The sequence below is a fragment of the Gallinula chloropus genome, assembly GCF_964237585.1.
Source record: "Gallinula chloropus genome assembly, chromosome: 5".
NCBI lineage: Eukaryota > Metazoa > Chordata > Aves > Gruiformes > Rallidae > Gallinula > Gallinula chloropus.
In genome coordinates this window covers 27,597,677-27,614,926 of record NC_140090.1, presented here as the reverse complement: position 1 = coordinate 27,614,926, position 17,250 = coordinate 27,597,677, and positions in this window count along the sequence as shown.

Sequence of the window (17,250 nt, the reverse complement as noted above, 5' to 3'; positions counted from 1 at the left end):
CCTGCTATCTGGGCATATCAAGCCATGTCATCTCCCCTTAGGGGTCCAGTCCCCCAGCCCAGGAGCTGGCTGCTCACAAAGCTCTGGAAAGGTGGAGGTGACTGTCAGCCCCTAACACTGAGCATCCCAATTCGCTTGCGATATGTGTCACAAAACCCATGTGCGCTCAGGTCTCTGGAGCATTTCAAGGCTCCTCAGTTACAGGTGCTTCCAGCCCCTTCCTAAGATGCTTCAGTGCCGTTTCCTGACCCAGTGCTCCACTCCCCCTGGCAGTTTGGATTCAGCAGTGTCTGTCTAGTGGCCCAGTAGCCAAACATGCCCTTGCCCCATCCAGGGTAGCACAGGTGCCACAGGGGCTCAGGTGGAGCTGGGGGCCTCCCCCAGCAGCAGTATCGGTGCTGATGCTGGAGTAGGGAGGGAGCCCTGGCATCAAATGTTGCCTCTCCCTGAGGTTGCAAACTGGCCAGAGCATGCAGAGAGCTGCCTGCCAAGGTGGCGGGATGGCCACAGGCAAACAGCACTCCTCATCTTCTGCTCCTCACTCTGCTCCAGCCTGATGATTTTTTCCCTGTTGAAAGAATACAGGGATGAAAATAACAGCCCATCAGTGCACCAGAGCCACTGCAGTGACACAGGTGCTGAGCTGGGCACATGCTGGCCTGCCAAAAGCTCCACATCACTCTGCCACCACCACTGAGCAAAGTGTTGGCAAAGCGATGCTGATGTCCCCCCTCCGAGAGGGATGGTACACGGAGGGAGCCGGTCCATCCTGCTGTGCTCAGCTCTCCTGTGGGGCTGTCAGACAAGCCGGAGCATGAGCAGATTCCCATAGGTGATGGAGGCACATGGGGAGTACCCAAGGTGCAGCCTGCCTCTTCTCATGCTGCTTTCTCAGGGAAAAACTAACTTTTTCTGTCCAGAGAAGGGCAACCAGGCTGGGGAAGGGGCTGGAGGGCAAATCCTCTAAGGAGCAGCTGAGGGAGCTGGGGGTGTTCAGCCTGGAGAAGAGGAGGCTGCGGGGAGACCTTCTCACCACCTACACTGACCTGCCAGGAGGGTGCAGAGAGGATGGTGATGGTCTCTTAAGCCAGGGGACAGGAGATGGGACAAGCAGAAATGGGCTTAAACTGTGCCAGGGCAGGGTCAGCTCAGATGTGAGGGAAAAGTTCTTCCCTGAAAGAGTTGTCAGGGCCTGGCACAGGCTGCCCAGGGAGGGGCTGAGTCACCTTCCCTGGGTGTGCTTAACAGACAGGGAGATGAGGTGCTCAGGGATATGGGTCAGCACAGGACAGGGATGGTTGGACTCGATGGGCTTAAAGGGCTTTTCCAACCTTGTGATTCTGTGAAAAAACAAATCCTCTGGCACGCAGGGCACAGTTAGAAACCAGCAGCAGCAGCGTGCTGACCAAGGCAGAGAGAGAGAGACCCATCACGAGCCAGTGCGCTTCTGGGGTCCGTGCATCCATCGGGCACCTGCGCCCCAAGGAAGGCGTGGGGCCTCATGGGCACGCTGACAGCAGTGAACGCGGCAGTGGGACCCGCAGCCGCTGCACATCGCAGCTGCCCTGAATTTCGTCACTCTGTGTGTGTGTTCTGTGCTCCCCGCGCTGCTCCCCACCTCCACCGAGACAGTGCTGACCAAAATAGGAAATGCCAGATTGGGTCTGCCAGATGCAGTTGAGCTCAGGGGCTACAGGAGAGGAGGAGCAGACTGCAGCATTGCCTCTGTGCCTGTCCCTGTGTGCCAGCAATCCAGCAGATAACGTCCCACCCCCGGGTCCCGTCGCCAGCCCAACCCGCTGCAATATCACCCAGCAAGGCTGTTCCTGCTGGGAAAGGCACTGCTGATGGTGACAGGGAGAGGCTGGATAACGAGCATCGCTCTGGTGTCGGGCAGGCATCCGAGCTGTCGTGTCAAGCCCCACAACCTGGGCTCATGGGGAATGGCGCGGGGGGAATCACAGAATCACAGGGGTTGGAAGGGACCTCGAGAGCCCATCAGGTCCAACCCCCTGCCAAAGTAGCTCCCTGGCTCATATTGCACAAGTCGGCATCCAGACAGGGCTGGAATATCTCCAGAGAAGGAGACTCCACACACCCCTGGGCAGCCTGTCCCAGGGCTCCCTCACCCTCACTGGGTAAAAGTTCTTCCCCATGTTGGTGCGGAACTTCCTGTGCTCCAACTTGCAGCCATTGCCCCTTGTCCTGTCCCACAGAGCACTGAAAAGGGGCTGGCCATTGAGCGAGGGGAAGTGAGGGACAGTGCCAGCTGCAGCAGCCACCTTCCAGAAGTACCATGTCTTGGTGGCATAGCGGGAGAGCCTCACAACTTCGCTCGGGATGCTGGAGTGTGCCGTTTGGGAGGTCAGAGCGTGGGGAGGGGCTTTGCCTTCTCCCCCTGGGGCATTTCAGCTCACTTTTCCCCAGTGATGCCCATTATTGCCCAATGGTTAAATCTCGGGGTATTTCCAAGGGACTGGAGCAGGCAAGGGGTATACCAACCCTCCCACAGCGCTGCTCACTGCTCTGATACAGGACACGAGTTTGGTTTAGCTGCCTGAAGATGATTTAGAGTAGAAAAAGCCACTTGAGCAGTGCTGGCTGGGAATGCAAGTGGAGCTGGGTATGCCAAAAATGGTCAGGTCTTGCTGGGCCCCTACAAAGCAAATGCTTGTTCGCCTCCCATTGCTCAAGAATCCTCCTCAGCAAAGGACAGGACACAGGCTGCTGCCTCTCTTCCCCTGAGCATTTGTTTTTTAGGGAAGGGGGAGGGAGCTGAGCATTTCGCTCTGAGGGCACAGGGAAGGATGTGGATCCCTCCTTCTGACACCACCTTTGACTTTGCAGTCTTCTTTGCGGTCGCCTTTCCCAGATTATTTAGATAATTATTAAAAAAAGCCCCAAACAACACAACAAACCAACTAAACAAAAGGAAACTCCAGCATTATGGGAACTCCAGTGTTATGTGGGAATCCAGCAGCCTATCTGTCATCGTCTGGGCTGGAGAAAGAGGTGTTTAAACAATTGCAAGCATCTCCTGGGAACATGGCAAGGATAGCAACAAAATCCCAAGGGATGTAGCAGACGTGGTTTGGATTGCTTTGGCGTGGCCCAAGAAAAGGTTGGCTCATCGGGAGGAGCCTCGGGTGTTTGCTTTTGCTTTGGGATACAGCTTGGATTGGTGTTTGATACGAACTTGAACTGCTCCAGGGGTACATCCAGAGCCATGCCCTTGGGAGAAGTGTTCAGGCTGGGAGAGCTGGGCTTGTTCAGCCTGGAAGAGAAGGCTGCCTCTGGAGAGACCTCCTGATGGCATCCCAATACTTAAATGGGTCCTACAGGAACGTGGGAGAGGGGCTGTTCACCAGGGAGTGCAGGGACAGGACACGGGGCAATGGCTTCAGGCTGACAGAGGGCAGGGTTAGATTACATGTTGGGAAGAAATTCTTTATTGTGAGGGTGGGGAGGCCCTGGCACAGGCTGCCCAGAGAGGCCCCATCACTGGAGGTGTTCAAGGCGGGGTTGGATGAGGCTTCGGGCACCCTGGGCTAGTGGAGGGTGCCCCTGCCCATGGCAGGGGGTTGGCACTAGGTGATTTTTGAGGTCCCTTCCAACCCAAAGCTTTCTGTGGTTCCATGATTCTATGATGTATGTTCATGCCTCCATACTGGAGCGAAAGTTCAATGCAAGGATGATTCAACATTGCTGGAAGCATCCGACTGGGCATTACTCAGTCAAAATCTTTGGGAATGCGTTATTTTTTGTGAGAAATTGTTACTTTGGCAGGAAATTACTGGTTCGATGCCTCTCTGCCCCCAGAGCGAGAGAGGGGCTGGCCAAGGTCGGTGATTGGCACCTTGGGCCGAAGGTCTCCACTCCCCCTCCTATCCTTCCCAGGTCATGCTCCCAAAATCAAGTGTTTGTAATGTTGTGACATGCTGTGTGTTGGGTTGGGTTCATCCTCCCCCCCGACTGTATGTGCAAACCCAGCACATCCTGGTGCTGGGAAAAAGGAAAAGTGATTGTTTCCCCTCAGGGAAAGTGACTTTCACCACGGAGACTTTGAATGTAATGCTCTCTTTTAGTTGTAATTCTGGGTGGTTTGGGTTTGTTTTTAATGTATCCATGCTAGTCATTTCTAATTATGCTAATTTCAAGCTTATGGTCCATTAGCAAGGGTAATTTCAAAACACACACACACCCCTCAGCACTGGCAAAGTTGGGTCTCGGGGAGGTCGCTCAGTGCTTCAGGAGGGATGAATCCTTAACCTCCTTTTCTCCTTGGCCACAGGGCTGGACGGATGGCAGGGGCTCAGCGCCAGTCCTTTCTCACACCTTTCTCCTTCCGTTTGCAGGAGATGTGAGCTTGGCAGCCCAGCTCCCCCCACCCTGCCTGAATGCAGCCCCCCCACCCCAGCCCCGGGGATGAACCCCGGTCTGGCGTCTCCCATTCTTCCCCGCCCTCCCCTCCCCCCAGCTTGTCACTAGATGTCCCCCTTGACCAGGTTTTCGCACACACCCTGCTCTAGCCTTTGGATGTAGGGTGGTCCCAGCCTCTGCTCCATCCACTTGCAGAAGACTTGCCGGGCTGCTGGATGATACAGGATCCCTCCCTGTCCCCCAGGGGATGTCAGCACGCAAGGGTCTCCTTTCCTCCCTGTCCACCGGGGGAGGTCAGCACATGAGGGTCTCCCTTCCTGTCCCCCGAGGCAGGTCAGCACACAGGGGTCTCCATCCCTCCCTGTCCCCCGCGGGAGATAAGCACGTGCAGGCAGGCAGCGCCGTGCCCCCACATGCTGCAGGAGCCATCGGCGGCTGGTATGAGCGCAGGGCTTGGGGTGGGATGGCTTGTGTAAAGGCCACAGTCTCCATGCAGTTCCCCTGCTCCCACGCTAGATGCTGTGGGGAGCTGGGGCTCTGCTGAGAGGGTTATTTTTGCTTCCCCTTCAGAAAAAAACCCCAACATTAATAAAAAGGCAGCTGTGGATCGTACTGCGCTGTGCCGTGCGTTGAGCCCCGGGCCTCCAGCCAAAGGGTAACGTGGCAGTGACTTTTAGGAAGTACTGAATGTACCAGATGTGCAACTCCTTCGGCTCCAGATGTGCAGCCTCCCTCCCCTTCCCCCCTACCCCCCCCCACTCCCCCCAGCCCTTCCCTCAGCACGGTTGTCCTGCAGAGAGGAACGGGAGACACCAAGACTGCTCAGAAAGCGTCCCACAGACTAAATCCAGCCAAGTGACACACCAGGCCAGCTCCGGATTCCCACACCCCTGCTTAGGCTGCTTAACCGCAGGGATGCCTCTTCCCAAAAATGATGCTTGTGGCAGCTCCTTGCACAGGGAGCAGAACTGAAGAGGAGATGGGCGAGATGGATGAGAAACTTCCCGTGAGCCAGCAGTGTGCTCTTGCAGCTCAGAAGGGCAATGGGATCCTGGGCTCCATCAGGAGAGGGGTGGCAGCAGGGACAGGGAGGGGATTGTCCCTCTCTGCTCTGTCCTCGGAAGGCCCCAGCTGGAGTCCTGTGTCCAAAGCTGGGGCCCCCAATACAAGGAAGATGTGGGACTGTTGGAGAGGGTTCAGAGGAGGCCACGAAGGTGGTTAGAGGGCTGGGGCACCTCCCCCATGAAGAGAGGCTGAGGGAGCTGGGCTCGTTCAGCCTGGAGAAGAGAAGGCTGCAGGGGGACCTCATTGCAGCCTTCCAGTCCCTGAAGGGAGCAGAGAAACAGGAGGGGAATCAGCTTGTTAAAGGGCAGAGCCTGACAGGACAACGGGGATGGATTAAAGCTAAAAGAAGGAAGGTTTAAGTTGCATATTAGGGGGAAGTTCTTTACAGAGAGAGAGTGGTGAGGGGTGGTGTTCAAGGCCAGGTTGGATGGGGCCCTGGGCAACCTTCTGTAGCTCCAGGCCTGGAGATTGGTGGTCCTGCCTGTGGCAGTGGGGTTGGAAATCTGTGATCCTTGGGGTCCCTTCCAACACAGATCAGTCTGTGATTCTATGATTCTATGGAAACTGAGTGGTGGGAGGGGAGGGCTGGTTTACGAGCCCCGTGCTGAGCCTGTTGCTGATTTAAAACATGCCTGCTGTTTCTAGAAGGAACTGCTTTGATCCTGAAAGGGAAAGCCAGGATGTGCATGAGGACATGAGCATTTGAAGTGCTCCTGAAGTGCTGTGCTGTGGCTCCCTGTGGGCAGCATCTCTGTGGCATCGGTCATATCTGGAGGAAAAGTTTTCTCTAAAGGGCATTTGTGTCTGGACCCAAAAAGGGGATGGGTGATGCTGGGCTCTGGAGCCTCTCTGGGTTTTGATGCTTCAGATGAGACTCGGGGGCATGGGTTGCTCCAGGGAAGCATGGGCAGCATGCCCACAGCAGCGTGCCACCAGTGAGCTGGCAGCTTGGTCGAGCATGAAGAGCTCGGGGAGAGTAGGCTGGAGGGATGGGACAGCATTACTCCTGAATTTGGGATTGCAGGAGTGGCTCCAGGTCAAACTGCTATGGAAATCCAACAGGATTTCCCTGGTACAAAGGAGAGCCAGGCAGCTTCACCCAAAAGCTGGCATTCAGCGTCTTTTCAAGGAAGAGTGCCCATTGCAATGATGTCACTGCCGCAGCCTGTGCTGTGGGTTTCCCAAGGGATGCACTCGGCATGCAGCAGCCATGGGTCTCCCTAACCTCTTAGGGGAGCGCTGCCAATAAAAAGGAGGTCAAAGGTGAGGACCCAGCGGCGCAGAGGAAACCCTCATCACTGTGTCTAAAGCACATCTGCAGCCATGCACAAACAGCCTGTCTCCTGCCTCCAGTAGATCTCCCCTCCCAAGGCACAGTGTGTCTTTAAATTCAGCCATGCTCGGGGATGGGGGGGCTTTGGGGGCTGCAAAAAGCCTTTGCTCCAGTCCCTGTGCTCGAGGCATGCAGGATTCAGCCTGTGATGCTCATCCTGGGGCTGTGTGACCACAGCAAGGGTGCAGCAGGGGCGGGCTAGAGGTATTCACCCTGCATGAAGCCTGGGGCCTCAGTACATTAAGGTGGTTTCTCTGGAGTTTCCAAAAAGCCGCTTCCAGCACCCGGTGGGAGCCTACAGGGTGAAGCCACATGGCCACCTTGGCTCGGCTGGCATCTCAGGTGTGTTTGGGATCAAGTTCTGGGGGCAAGGAGAGGTTTGGGGTGGCTGTGGGGGGGTTCCAGCACTGTGCCAGGGAGTTTCTCGGGATGTTGCGGGGGGCGGCAGGGCATGGCTGGAGCTGGGAGGGGGAAGGAAATGGTGTCAGAGCCTCGGCTGAACCCTGACCGTCTCCCTTGCTCGACCCCCATAGCTCTGCAGACCCTGACCCTCACGGGAGGAACACCTTCACCGCCTGACTGCAGCGCCGCAGCAGACATGGTGCCAGTGGCTGACGCTTGAGCCTTCCCCCCACCCATGAAGACACTGCCAGCTTCCCGTGAGCTTCTCCCTCTCCTCCGTGGCACTTTTTGGGCCGGCTGGCCGAAGCCCCCACCCCCCACAAACCCACGGCTCCCTTGGCTGGGTACGGGGCAGCGGCAGGACCGGGGTGGGGGTCTCAAGCAGTAGCTGGCAGGACAGCAGCTTGCAGCCAGTGTGCAGCAGTACCCACTTCTGCAAGCAAGCGCTTCCCCATTATCCCCCAGCTCACCCCCCCCCCACCCCTCTGCACTTCATTGGCACCCCTTGCTCCCCTGCGCTTTGCAATGTATTTCGTGGCTTATTTGTGTAACCTCAATAAAGCTTTTTTGTTGCTTCATGTACCCTCCGTGATCAGCAGAGGGGGAAGGTTGGGGTCCCCAAACAAACAGGGTCCCCAACAGAGGCTGCTCAGCTAGGGTTGGATGGTGGGAGGAGCCTCTGTCCCCCCTGGAAGGGTTAATGGCGAAACGCGGCCCATGCAGCTCTCTGAAGCAAATTGCTGGCTGCTGGCTGGAAAAAAAGGCTTCAGAGCATCAGGAAACGATCCGGGGAGGGGGTGGGGCTGCCAGGAGGGGAGGGGCGGGAGGGGAGCACTGTGAAGAAAATCTAGAGCTTTCCATGACGGCTGGGATTCGTTATCCGTCAGGAGATGTGTTTATAGCAAGCACGAGTCGCTGCGGGTCCCCGGATGCAAGCAGGCCGCAATGGAGGCCGATGGCAATTAAGATGGGGTACAGGCTGCCCATCCAGCCCCCGCAATGGCAGCTCTCAAGCTAGCCCCCCCCAGGGCTGCCATGCACCCCCCGAACCCTGGAGCAGACCCAGCACTATTTGGGGCTGCGCTAGGGCATGTGTTTTCTCTCGAAGACACTCAGTTTCTCGCCTGAGGGGTGATGTTGGAGCATGGCCCCTCCCTGCCATGCCACCAGCCCCAGTAGTGCCCCTCCGTGTCCCCCAGGCCCTTGGGTACAGCCAGCCCTGAGCAGGTGCTGTCACCCAGGAGGATGAGAAACGGAGCTGCCAGCTCAGCCCCCCAACTTTGCCTCACACCCCGGTGCAGGTGGGGTGGGGGGCTCTCTATTGCCAGCTAGCCCAGCACTGGGAAGCCCCCAGGAAGCCCAAGCCTTGCTGCCAGACCTTGCTTTTCACCCCTGCTAGCCCCAAATCCACGTAGGCTGGTGCTTGCCCCAAGTGCCTCCGAGTGGTAAGTCATCCTCCACTCCTTTGTGCCACCACTGGCAGCCCCTTTTTTAAAAGCAGGCTGTCATCCTGCCCGAGACAGGAATCTGCCTGGGAAAAACCCCTTTCGCTCCTGCTCTATTTGAGAGACATCTTTATTCTCTTTATTCTGGTCAAAGTGAATCAGCAGAGACGATGGGGGGGGGTGGGGGTTGGGGGTGAGGATGCCCGCTGCTGCCTGAGCTGGCTCCCACGACAAGGTGCCAGCATTCCTGCCCAGCTCGGTGTCTGACTCAGCTGACCTACAAAGCCACTGCCATGCGGAGCTCCAGACCCAGCACCCAGTTTTCACTAAAAAAAAAAAGGTTTCCTGTTTTTTTTTCTTTTTTCTGTTCCAGCAACACAATGTATGGTTTGGCTTAGAGGAAACACCTTTTTTCTCCTCTTGCCCTGTTCCTGGGGCAGCGGCACTGCGGACACCCTCCCAAAGCCGCATGTCACCATAAGTTCAATGCTGAGAGTAACTAAGCCTAGTTCAGGTCTTTTTCCTTTCCCACCTCCCGACAGCCCCCGGGGCGTGGCCTTGCTAGAAGACACAGATAGCAGGGGGTGTGGCAGGTGGGTACGCATGGGGTGCCAGAATCCTGCCCTAGGGAACAGAACTGAGGTACGGCTCAGCTTCAAAGCCAGCTTGAATCCCTGACCAGGCTGGAGCAGAGGGAGGCTAAGGGATTTAATGGGCGTTAATTAATGAATGTTAATTGCCCGTCCCCTTTACTAGCACAGCCTGGCCTTCCCGCTGCAGGCTGTCAGCGCTGAAACACCCAGCACCTGTGCCCTGTGCAGGCATTAAGGGATGCAGATGGCCATTGCTCTACAGCTTTCTGCTGCAGGCAGCCACCTCCCGAGTTCTGTGCCTTCCTCCCAAGAAGGTGAGTGTTTGGGGGTTTCAGGCAGGGCTGTTTAGTTCTGGAGGTCTCTCTGGGAAACAAAGCAGGACGGAGATAGGCTTATCTCTGTGACCTGCTGGGTGAGGGGTCGGGGACGGGGAGTGGTTGCTGCCTCCCGGTCTGCTGCCCCCTCTGCAACCTTTGCTTCTGCTCCAGCCCCCCAACCTTCTTGGTGCCCTGGCGGCTTTTAAAAGGCGGCTGCTCCTGTCCCTGGTTTTTTTTGGGGGGAAGGGGGGTGGGTTGGAGACAGCAGTGGTGGGGTCCCTGTCCAGTGGATGGAGGGCTGCCCCCGACTCGAAAAAGCACTGCTGTCCTTCCAGCTTCTTCTCCAGCTCCCGGATGCTGAGTCAGCCATGAAGGACGGGAAATAGCCTTGAGAACTGCAAAAAGTCTGGGTCGTTTGCACTGCTCCTCAATGTCTGCAGAAGGTCTGTGTTATCGACAAAAGGACACTCACCCCGGGAGTGTAACAGCAGCAACGGTTTATTCAGAGAGAAAGAATCGGCGCCGGGCGAGTGAGGACCGAAGTCTCATCACACCGCGCCTTTTCGAATTTCGTTATAGGTATATATACAATATGAGAAGAAAGGTAGGGGATTTTGCAACTCAGTTCATTATTCAGCATCATTGATCAAAGTACATCAATAGTTGCACGTTTCACCATAATTGCCCAATTTTGATCAACTCCTTCTTCTGTTTTACTTCAGTAACCGTGTCCTCCAGTTCAGGCTGGTCTCCTGCCGGTACTGCGGTTGAGGGGGCTTCTTGTTCTGTTCTCAGCTCATTTAGTTCTGCAAAAAGCTCTTTGTTCAAAGCATATCATGTTACACAGCTTAGCAAGCACGTTATCTTTGTGCAGGATCAGCTCACACCTCTGTTAACTCAAGCAGAATCAGCAAACGCTTCTAACAGTCTGAGTGTGGCCTTGCTGTTGTTAGAAATGCCAATGATCCTAAAGAAAGGATTTGTGGTAGACATGTTAATGAAGAAGTAATTTGCAAGAGTGGGGCTTGATTGGGATTCAGGGCGTATTGTTTGTTGAAAAAATTCGAGGCTCAACCCAGGTTTCAGTTTGTTCAGTTACCAAGCACTGCCCTGTTTAGTCTGGTTTTAAAGGACAACTCAAGTCTGAGCTGATACATAGCTCCCTGAGGGCTGTCTCTGCTGAGATGGGACCTCAAGTCTCTGAACAACCCCCACCCCCCTCCCACCCCATTAATCACCTGATGGGCTGGACATTGCCCAAACCTGTTTGTGTAGCTCTGAGCTCCTTACATTCCACCCCACGTCCTGAGTGGCAATTCAGCCACTCTTATGTTCTCATTGTCCAGTGTATGGGTATCATTTCACCTGCATCTTCTAGCAGAGCTACTTATTCCTCAGTTTCTCATGGGCATGGGCTAAGCAGGACCTTGGGAGTTTGCTGATGGGCAGGGGTGGATCATCCCTCTGGAAGAGCGTGGAAGGGCTGGTGGTGTGTTGCATGGAAGCCAGCTGATGCATGTAATCTGAAGGTCATCTAGCAAGCAAGATGGACCTTTGCAGTTTCTATGGCTTTGGGGGAGAGGAGGGCACTGGAGAAAGGAAATGATGAAAAGCAGTTTGTGAGTGTCTTTTGGGTCGGTGGGAGAAGGTGTGAGCTGTGCTGCAGCAGCGTGACAGCCAGGGCAAGGTGAGGGATGAACAGAGGAGCCCAGCACGGTGTGGGCAGGGGGAGGGGAGGTTTGCCATGCGGCTTCAGGAGAGGATGGTGGGAGTGCTGCTGGTCTCGTGCCACCTCTTCTACCCAGGGATGGGGTACAAGAAGCCGCCGAGCATCCTCAGGGAGGAGGTGGGGAGCTCCGAAGCTATGCTGTGATTCGTTCAGGAAGCTCATCTCTTTGCAGCTTGGTGATGTGAGCTGACCTGGCTTCTGCAAACACTAAGGTTTGCCATGGATGGTTTCTCAGCTCTGCCAGCATTCCCTCTCAAACTTGCTAGATGTCCAGCAGTAGCTCCCAAACCAAAGGGGCAAGGACTAAACGGTGTTGCTAGCTTGAAACCTCCTCATGAAGGCCACAAGCAGTCCTTCTTACCTCAGGTCTCAGGGCTTTCCTTTCACGGAGAGTATTCCTAACACTGCCCCTGGTCATTTCTCAGCAGGTGAGCCCTGTGCTACCCCCCCAGCGTGGGGCTGGATGGGAGCCAGCGCTTGCAGTGCCCCCAGCTGGAGCCAAGGCTGTGTCTGGTAGCTGCTTGGCTGTTCCTCGAGTGCCAGGTGCCTCCCTTCCCTGGGAAGATGCTCGCTGCCCAGCCTGGTGAGCAGACTCTGCTCCCTGGGAATCACCCAAGCGACGCCGCTTATTGCCAAGAAGTGGAAAATATTCCCTGCCTGATGGATGGAGGGGCTAGCGTGTGTTGTTCCACCCAGTTTTCAGGCAGGATGTCACTGGGCGTGGGGGTGGCATGTCCAGGGGTGCTGCTGGCACCACACAGCCTGGTGGGGTAAGCATGGGCTCAGCCAAGAGCCTCTGAGCAGCAACCCTGAGGTATTGATGCTGCCTACCACTTCTTCTCTAGCTTTCTCAGAAAACCAGGATTTCCCAACCCCCCCCAGTCCAGTTTAGTTTTCTCCAAGACCAAGAGAATAGTGCAGGTGTTGTCAATCATTTCTGGTTTGGGCCAGTTTTATTCCCAAACTGCACCACTCCCAACCCTGGAGAGCCTGTGCTTTGGGCTGTTTCCATCTTCTGAACACCAAGTGTAGGTTTTCCCTGTGGAAAAGGAGGGGGGGGGCGGGAGATCCCTGAAAGAGAGTTTTACTTTGTCTACGAGCTGCCGTGGTATGTCCATGGTATGGACCTTATTAATGTTTATCAATATCTGAAGTATGGGATGCAGGGGGAATGGCCAGCCCCTTTTCAGTGCTCTGTGGAGACAGGACAAGGGGCAATGGCTGCAAGTTAGAGCATAGGAAAAACTTTTACCCGGTGAGGGAGCCCTGGGACAGGCTGTCCAGGGGGTGTGGAGTCTCCTTCTCTGGAGATATTCCAGCCCTGTCTGGACGCCGACCTGTGCAGTATGAGCTAGGGAGCTGCTTTGGCAGGGGGGTTGGACCCGATGAGCTCTCGAGGTCCCTTCCAAACCTTATGATTCTGTCTCTCATCCACTGGAGAGCATGGGGACACCCTTCCCAATATCCCAGACGTGTGACATCCCTGTATGCTGTGGCACCCCTGTGAGGAAAGCATCTCTGTGAGAGATGGAGGCAGGGGGGGAGCAGAAAATGGAGCCCAAAAGTCTTATCTCCTCTCCTCCAGCTCCCACGCTGCATCTGCAGCCTCCCTTCTCACTTGGTCCGCTGCTCTTTCCTAAGAAGCTGAGCCAAGCTTTCCCACAGACCCAGACAGCTATTAGAGAAATATTATTACCAGATGGTTTGTTTTTTCCATGGAACCAGAGGCCATCGTGAGGTAACAGGGAAAATATTAACCCTCCCCAGCCTGCACGCAGGGATGTGGCTGTGGTGGAGCAGCCGCGCCGTGTCACGGCCATATCGGCATGCAAGGAGTCCATGGAATGGGATGGGGGGAGCAGGGGGGGTGTACTGGATGGGTGGTGGCCCTGTGGGGTGGCTTGCGAGGGCTTTGATGCAGAGTGTGTCCCCAAATGGAGGTGGAAGGGAGGGGAGAGCCCCCCTCCCCTTCCCTTCCCTCTTTTTGGGGCAGCTGGAACTGGTAGGAGCAAAGCCCAGCTGGCAAAGCGCCCAGCGGGGAAGTTCGTGCAGGGTCAGTTGGGCTGGCGATTCAGGGGGAGGAGAAGCGTCACAGCCTGGCTGCGCTGCCTCTTGCGGGGTCTGTGCAGGGGTGAAGGCCCTGCTTCTCCTGGGGGTGTCGAGGGGCTCTTCCACAGGGTCAGGATGAGCGCAAGAGCTCCCTGCAGTGCTGCCAGGCCTGCCCCGTGCCCGCTCGGGGTGTTAGCATCAGCGCTGGGAGAGCGGATGCTGTGGGAAGTTAAACTGCCGTGTGTGGAAACACCACACCTGGCTCTTTCCAGCCAGGCTTGTGGTGGCACAGCTCAGACCATGGATGCTTCCGTGCTGCCGGTCCAAGCATGGAGATGCAGTGAGCAATGGGGATGTGGCTGAGTCATGGGTAAACTGAGTCACGGAACCATGGTGGGCGGGGGGGTCCAGGATCCTATAGCGTGGGGAGCTATAGGATGAAAACCTTCCACCATTGCAAATGCTCAGCAAGTCTTGGGCGTTCGTGTCCCTGGAGGGAAGAGGGGGGATGAGGGATGTGGGCAGCCAGTGGGATGCTGGTGCGTTCCGCGCGGTTGCGACCAGGGGAATTTTGGTGCTCGGTAATTGTGGCATCTCCTGGGACAGCGTGAGAGGACAAAGTAGCTCCAGCTGCAGGAGGTGGAGCTGGAAACCTGGCACTCAGCCCTTCCCCTTTCCAAAGCACCCTTCAGTTATGAGTCTGCTGGTGGGTTCGATACTGGCTTTCCCAGGGGAATTTGTTTCACCCCATTTCCAGGCTTCCTATGGAAGGAGTAGACTCGGTTAAGGGGAGGGAAAGGTTGCACAAGAGAATTGACAGGAAGATGGAGCAAACTGGGCTGTGTTCATCCCCTGGGTTGGATGGAGGGGCTCCTCTTGTTCATCTGCATGGTGCTCTGGAGGGGTCCCTTGCTCCTGGAGGACCACCCGGCATGGCAGAGTCAGGGCGTTTGGTCTCCCTGGCCTCATCTGAAGAAAGGAGAGGGAACATCCTTCCCAGGTGCTCCTTGAAAAGAGCCCAGCGCAGGGCCACCAAGATGATGGAGTGGAACCCCTTCCTTATGAGGACAGGCTGAGGGAGCTGGGCCTCTTTAGCCTGGAGAAGAGGGGACTGAGGGGTGACCTAATTAATGTTTATCAATATGTAAGGGGTGAGAGTCAGGAGGCTGGAGCCAGGCTCTTCTCAGGGATGGGCAGTGACAGGACAAGAGACAGAGGAAGCTGGAGCAGAGGAAGTTCCATGGCAATGTCAGCAGGAACTTTGTCACTATGAGAGTATCCGAGCCCTGGGACAGGCTGCCCAGAGAGGTTGTGGAATCTCTGTCTCTGGAGACATTCAAACCTGCCTGGATGCGTATGTGTGATGTAGTCTGGGTCATCCTGTTCTGGCAGAAGCTTTTGAGGTGCCTTTCAACCCCTAATGCTCTGTGATCCTATGTGCCCTTAGCTTTCAGGACACTGTAGCATCCTGCTTGGCCCAATGATTGCAACACCCCTGGGGTCAGCTGGACTTCTGCACAACTAGCCCACACTTTTCCAAGGAAGTGACTGTTCAGCGCACAGGGGACGCTGCTGGCCCTGGTTTAGCACCAGGGACCTGGGTGGGGGGAAAGGCAACGCTTTAAAAAGCTTTTGAAGCTGGACACAGACACAACCTCATCATCCGCTCGGCAGAGCTTGAGCCCTGGGACGTGGCGCCTGATAAAGGCCCCTGGGTCTGGCAGCTGAGTGTCAGCAAGGCAGCGGGGTCCCTGGCGGGGTGCGTGGGGTGCCCTGGCTCCCTGTATCAGGATGTGTGGAGTCTGACAGGCTGCAGCTGTGTGGAGCCATGTACGGTCAGCAGGCGCCTCGCACGAGCCACACCGTTATCCTTAAGTCTTGGCTGGTGTGGGCGATTGGCCTCCAGCTTGCAAGGCTCTGTGGAGCAGCCAGGCTGTTCCAGGGATGGATGTGCTTTTCCCTTCCTGTAAGGAGAGGGGGGAAGTGTCAGGTGTTGCACTTGGGCTGGAAAAATCCCCGACGTTTACAGCCTGGGAGAAGAGCTCCTGGAGAGCAGCCCTGAGGAGAAGGAACTGGGGGTTCTGGTGGGTGAGAAACTTCCCATGAGCCAGCAGTGTGCTCTTGCAGCTCAGAAGGGCGATGGGATCCAGGGCTCCATTGGGAGAGGGGTGGTAGCAGGGACAGGGAGGGGATTGTCCCTCTCTGCTCTGCCCTTGTGAGGCCCCAGCTGGAGTCCTGTGTCCAGAGCTGGGGCTCCAATGCAAGCAAGATGTGGAACTGTTGGAGAGGGTTCAGAGGACCCACGAAGATGATCAGAGGGACAGAGCACCTCCCCTACAAAGAGAGGCTGAGGGAGCTGGGGGTGTTCAGACTGGAGAAGAGGAGGCTGAGGGGAGACCTTCTCACCACCTACACTGACCTGACAGGAGGGTGCAGAGAGGTGGGTGATGGTCTCTTCAGCCAGAGGACAGGAGATGGGACAAGGGGAAATGGGCTCAAGCTGGGCCAGGGCAGGGTCAGCTCAGCTGTGAGGGAAAAGTTCTTCCCTGAAAGAGTTGTCAGGGCCTGGCACAGGCTGCCCAGGGAGGGGGCTGAGTCCCCACTCCTGGGTGTGTTTAACAGACAGGGAGATGAGGTGCTCAGGGATATGGGTCAGCACAGGACAGGGATGATTTGACTTGATGAGCTTAAAGGGCTTCTCCAACCTGGTGATTCTGGGTGCAAACCAGGGCCTGTCATGCTGTTGGGTTTAGGAGGTTTTGGCTTGGCACAGTCCGTGGGCTTTTCTTCCACTGACTTCGGATGTTTTTTATCCAAAGAGTCATCCAATGCCCCTGCCTTGGTGGCGTGGCTGGGCTTCTCTATTGATGTAATTCCCAGTCAGTGGAGCAACAGCTTTTTGTCCTTTTTGAAGTTGCCTGAACTCAAGGCAGCTCCCTAGAGCAAGGCCTGCAGTGTTTCCTCCTGCTCCTTTGCACCGAGGGGCTGTCAGGGCAGTAGTGCAGGGGGATGCAGCCTGTCCCTGTGTGGCCCCATGAAGCAGCACGACAGGTTGGCTGTTTCCTTTGTGCCACCAGCTTGTGTGCAAACCCTGTGTGCCAGCTGGGTTCACGGTGTTGGCCCTTCATCCCTTGGAGCTGCCCGTCCCTATGTGCCTGCAAGGGATGCTCTGCCTGGCCCCGGAGCAAGAACCTCTCTGGGTTTCATTTCAGCTTTCAAAGGTGTGGTGTCTCCTTGTCTTGGACAACTCATCCATTTGCTAATTAATGGCAGGCTTTGGTCCCCTCCTGTGTTTGTGGGAGCAGGGTGCAGCCTCCAGGTGTTGTACTTCTCTTCCCCCAATGCGCCCACTGCAATGAGGTCTGGCTGTACCTGCCTCTGGGTCTGAGTTCAGCAGTGTGGGACTTATCTCCAGTGCTGGCTGTGGAGAGCAGATGGTCCACAACACTCTGGGTTGGGGGGGGTGGGGCCTTGCTGGGGTGGGCGGGTCCAGTTCCCCACAGCTGCAGGTTCTCAGGTTGTCCTACCTGGTGGGAAGATGCACATCACCAGACACCCCAAAGGGCTTGGGCTCCTGCTGCCACCTCCTGGGCTTGACACCTCCAACCCCATCCCCACTGCCTGCCCTGAGCACAGCCTGGGGAGACCATTCCCTGTCTCTGGGTGTCCCTGTGAGGTATTTCTCAGCTTGCCCCCTCAGGTTCCTGACTGGGTTGAGCAGAAACCCCTGAAAGTCAGGGAGGAAGGCGCTTCTCCAGAAATGTGGTGTCTCCATGGTGCCACCATCCTTAGGTGGCTGTGGGACAGCTCCAGCCCTGCCCTTTGGTGGAGACTCCCCTGGCTGGCATTGACACAGACCAGCTCAGATGGGGCTGCCTATTCCCCTGCCCCAGCTTTCTTAGCCCAGGAGCTGGGAGGAGGCAACCTGGCAGGTCCT